Here is a 5,498-nt window from a genome sequence, read left to right as displayed (position 1 = left end):
TCCCAAACACGTTATTCATGGTTACATACAGTTTTAGACTGATGTGGGCCAAAGCCTAGCATAGCCTGTAACGTTATTATGACGCATTATATGAGTGAACTTGGCTTGCAGGTTTCTTTGAAAAACACTTTCTTATATCCAGCTTCTTCCTCTTTGCTGCCGTCCTCCTCTCCTCCTCGCAGTGCAGGCTTGCCGCTGTTAAAACTAAACAGAGCTCCCTGAAAGGCACAGCCAATCATATTTGTTACATGATGTAGGACTCCAGTAGAGGACGTGATTTAACTCTTTCTGCTCCGCTGGGTGAATAAGACGCTGACAGATCGGTTTTTTCTTTCTATCGGGTTGTTTTTCTTTACTGGAAGAGATCAAATTATTGATGGGGACACGTCCCTTCCGTCCATGCCAAATCTACGCCCTTGGATTATATAATATACCAACAAGACAGAGTGCATCACTGTCACAACAGTGTTTGTTTTCATTCAAAGAGTTTATGGCCTTTCCTATAATACCTGGTGGGCCGTCTCCAGTCATAATGCCCGGCCGATGTTTTGTCCCAGTCCATCCCTGTCTGCAGGCCAGGAATAACTGTGACGAGGCTGCAGAGCTGGAAAGCTTGTTTACAGCGTAAACATTTGCTTCTACTTTTCAAATTAGATTCTGGAGGAGCCTCTGGACTCTACGTTTGTGGAAGTGAAGCAGGCTTGGCTTCTTATTACTACATTACATAACTGCTCTTTTCTCACATGGGATCCATGAATTTCCTGTGAGAGTACACAGCATCTTCATTAGCTCAGGATGATATTTCACCTCTGACTGACATATTTCTGTCCAGACCTCTGCAATCAGTATCACTGCTGACATCTATGCGAGTCATCCTCACACAAAAGGAAAAACATCAGCACTTCTGAGGGAAGTATGCCCATCCCAGCATTCACAGAGTCAGTGGACTGAAGTGGCTGTAAATAGTACTGAACATCCCTGTAACGGTCACCTTGTAGAATCTTTGCAGACTTTTGCGATATGTCAAAGTCTCACACAATTATCAGCGAATAAAAATTAGTGAGTAAAGAGTTAATGCCTTTGTGGATTACCTAGCTTTCCACAGTGCCACCATGAGGCTGAAACAAAGTGACAGGCTTACAATCGACTAAAACGAAATGTGAAAAAGCATTTTAATTTGATTAATCAATAAAAAATAAAAACTAGACCTGTGGAAAAAAAAGAGCTGAAAATGGTAAAAATCTATCAGAACTTGCCTTGTGAGGCTACGATGGATGTATTTGAGACTGAATCACCGGCTTTTAAAGGGTTCTGTGTTTTATTACAAAAGCATGCACTGATTTTTCTCAATCTTGCCTTCTATATATGTCCTTCATACAATAATAATTAATAGATTAGATTAGATTAGATAGAACTTTATTAATCCCTCGGGTGGGTTCCTCTGGGAAATTCGATTTTTTTTTTTTTTTTTTTTAGTTTTTAATAAAGACATTTCCAATAATCATTTCTTAACTGAAAATAACAAAGTCACTCTGGAGATTGAAACTAAACTGAATTTAAAGAAAAATAAAAACCAAACCAAACAAAAATGAAATCAAAATAATGAATAATTAAAAAATACAAAACTATAACAACTTTGGTGTCAACAAACACTGAAGTGCTTTGTGGCTGAGCGCTGTCCAGACTGACAGTGAGCCTTAATTAGTTACACCCTGCTAGTATCAGGTTGGACCCTTTCAGAATGATCTTAATCCTTCTTAGCACAGTTACAGTAACACCAAGAGTTCTGATGCGGCCCATCTGAGTCATTTAAATCACCTTTCATCCCCATGTGCTCAGTTTTGAACTTCAACTGGTTGCTTAGACCATGTCTAAACGATGTGATTTACTAATTAGATTTGTTTTTCATGAGTAGCTAAACAACTGCACCTAATAAAGTGTACCTAAAAATGATGTCAAGTCCATACCTGCTTCATACCCAGGGGGACGGAGCTATGGCTCCCCACACTCGCTAGCACATCGTTACATGGAGAAACCTTTTGAATAAAAGTGTGCCGATCCACACAGGTGTGCACACGGGTGCTCACTGACACAAACTTCACCTTTCTTGGCTTCTACCTCAAAGCACATTGTGCGCTGTCGATCTTGCGTGCTGCACAATAACATTTAATATTTAGTAAATACTGTTATTTACTGTTAGCTAGTTTATTGTGATGGTTTGTATTTATTATGTTGCTCTCTTTTGTTTGTTTTAATTTGTTTTCTTTCTTCTCTCGACAGGTGATCCAGGTGTTTTGTTTTTCTCCCCCCCTTCTCACCATCTCTTTTCCCCTCTGTTTTTCTTTCTCTCCCTCTCTTTCATTCATTCTTTCTGTCTCCCTGTCCTGTCCCACATCATGTCTGTCCCGTCTGTAACAACTGAGAATAAAATGAAATAAATACATAATTATAATAAAGGTCAATCAACTGGACTAATATGGCAAGGCCATGATGATCCACTTGTTAAAGTAATCTGCTAGGCATCGTTCTTAGCCTTCAGACAACAATTCTGATGGCTAAAGATCCAAACTCCCCATGGAAGAGAAATATCTCTTCCTTCTCTCTCTTTAAGTCCCAACTCAAAACTCACTTGTTCAAAATAGCTTATCCCACATAACCTCTCCACTCTATTTTAAATTTGTTTCATGTCTTATGCTTTTATGATTGTGTAAAATGCTTCCTTTTATGTTGCTTTTATTATTCCACTGTGTACAGCGTCCTTGAGTGTTCTGAAAGGCGCTTTCAAATAAACTGCATTATTATTATTAATAATAATATTATTAAACAGGACAGGCAAAAAAAAGCCAAGTGAGCATTAGCAGGTAGCTACAGTGGGGCAAAAAAGTATTTAGTCAGCCACCGATTGTGCAAGTTCCCCCACTTAAAATGATGACAGAGGTCAGTAATTTGCACCAGAGGTACACTTCAACTGTGAGAGACAGGATGTGAAAAAAAATCCATGAATCCACATGGTAGGATTTGTAAAGAATTTATTCGTAATTAGGGTGGAAAATAAGTATTTGGTCACCTCAAACAAGGAAAATCTCTGGCTCTCACAGACCTGTAACGTCTTCTGTAAGAAGCTGTTCTGTCCCCCACTCGTTACCTGTATGAATGGCACCTGTTTGAACTCATCATCTGTATAAAAGACACCTGTCCACAGCCTCAAACAGTCAGACTCCAAACTCCGCCATGGCCAAGACCAAAGAGCTTTCAAAGGACACCAGGAAAAGTATTGTAGACCTGCACCAGACTGGGAAGAGTGAATCTACAATAGGCAAGCAGCTTGGTGTGAAAAAATCAACTGTGGGAGCAATCATCAGAAAATGGAAGACATACAAGACCACTGATAATCTCCCTCGATCTGGGGCTCCACGCAAGATCTCATCCCGTGGGGTGAAAATGATCATGAGAACGGTGAGCAAAGATCCCAGAACCACACGGGGGGACCTGGTGAATGACCTGCAGAGAGCTGGGACCAAAGTAACAAAGGTCACCATCAGTAACACACTACAACGGCAGGGAATCAAATCCCGCAGTGCCAGACGTGTTCCGCTGCTGAAGCCAGTGCATGTCCAGGCCCGTCTGAAGTTTGCCAGAGAGCACATGGATGATACAGCAGAGGATTGGGAGAATGTCATGTGGTCAGATGAAACCAAAGTAGAACTTTTTGGTATAAACTCAACTCGTCGTGTTTGGAGGAAGAAGAATACTGAGTTGCATCCCAAGAACACCATACCTACTGTGAAGCATGGGGGTGGAAACATCATGCTATGGGGCTGTTTTTCTGCCAAGGGGACAGGACGACTGATCCGTGTTAAGGACAGAATGAATGGGGCCATGTATCGTGAGATTTTGAGCCAAAACCTCCTTCCATCAGTGAGAACTTTGAAGATAAAACGAGGCTGGGTCTTCCAACATGACAATGATCCAAAACACACCGCCCGGGCAACAAAGGAGTGGCTCCGTAAGAAGCATTTGAAAGTCCTGGAGTGGCCTAGCCAGTCTCCAGACCTCAACCCCATAGAAAATCTGTGGCGGGAGTTGAAAGTCCGTGTTGCTCGGCGACAGCCCCAAAACATCACTGCTCTCGAGAAGATCTGCATGGAGGAATGGGCCAAAATACCAGCTACTGTGTGTGCAAACCTGGTAAAGACCTATAGTAAACGTTTGACCTCTGTTATTGCCAACAAAGTTATGTTACAAAGTATTGAGTTGTATTTTTGTTATTGACCAAATACTTATTTTCCACCCTGATTTACGAATAAATTCTTTACAAATCCTACCATGTGGATTCATGGATTTTTTTTCACATTCTGTCTCTCACAGTTGAAGTGTACCTCTGGTGCAAATTACTGACCTCTGTCATCATTTTAAGTGGGGGAACTTGCACAATCGGTGGCTGACTAAATACTTTTTTGCCCCACTGTACATATCTTATTATATGTTATGTTGTATTATATGTTGAACAGATGAAAAATCAGCTGTTCTCACTGAAGCTCAAGAGTCATTTTAACAACCAATGGTGCCCAAAGGCTTTGTGCTGACATGCAGTGTGTCCGTTTGCATAAACTTTGACTCCATGTCAAAATGTTCAAAATGATTTTTCTTAAACGAAATAAAATAAACAGTCTTTGGTTCCCTCGTCTTTCAAATTAACTTCTTTTGGGGGCACAAAACAGAAACATCATTGGTGCCCCCCAAAAAACATTTACAAAGAATATCAGGAAATAAAAAGAGCTCCGTGATGAATAGATGTTAATGCTGCACTGTGTTCAGATTAATGGACTGTTCACAGTGAATAAGCAGCAGGAGCCAGCAGACTGGCCCTAATGTCCAGAACAGCTGGCTCATAAAAGCTGGGAGGATGCAGGCGGCCGGGGCGGAAGCTTTCCTCTGCTCAGTAGCTTCCTGTTTTCAGGCACATGGCCCAAATGAAAGGAAACTGGCTGACCTCTTAAGATCAGCTCCGAACTTACGGTCCAACAAACCCCGAGTGCTTAGAGATGATCTGTAGTCACTGCTGAACCTAAACAGCCTTTCTACAGGACACATCCATTGAAAGATGGGTTGATGTGGTGACATCTCAACACCCACGGTGCTAATAACTGCTGGTCACTCAATGCAGGCATGAGAAAGGCAAAAGAAGAGATGGCTCGCCATCTAGTGGTTAAATAAGTAAGCATATTCTATAGGGCTTTGGAGTTGACGTCACACCGCAATGCATTGTGGGAGCGCGGCGCCATCTTGGACCACAAATCAAACTTTTTATTTTTTTTATTTTTTTATAAACCTTTATTTAAACATCAGTACAATACAAAATGGAATTAAACAGTACTACAATAATGGTGTTGTACTTACAAAAGAATTGTATGCATAGATAAACAAATACAAGAACAGTATTCAGAAACAACAATATAAATATGCTAGGGGGAAAGTAACTGATCAAGCCAAAGAAT

The sequence above is a fragment of the Pundamilia nyererei genome, unplaced genomic scaffold, assembly GCF_000239375.1.
Source record: "Pundamilia nyererei isolate P.nyererei 1_Seehausen unplaced genomic scaffold, PunNye1.0 scaffold00013, whole genome shotgun sequence".
Lineage (NCBI taxonomy): Eukaryota > Metazoa > Chordata > Actinopteri > Cichliformes > Cichlidae > Pundamilia > Pundamilia nyererei.
Note: the sequence above shows the minus strand (reverse complement) of the source record.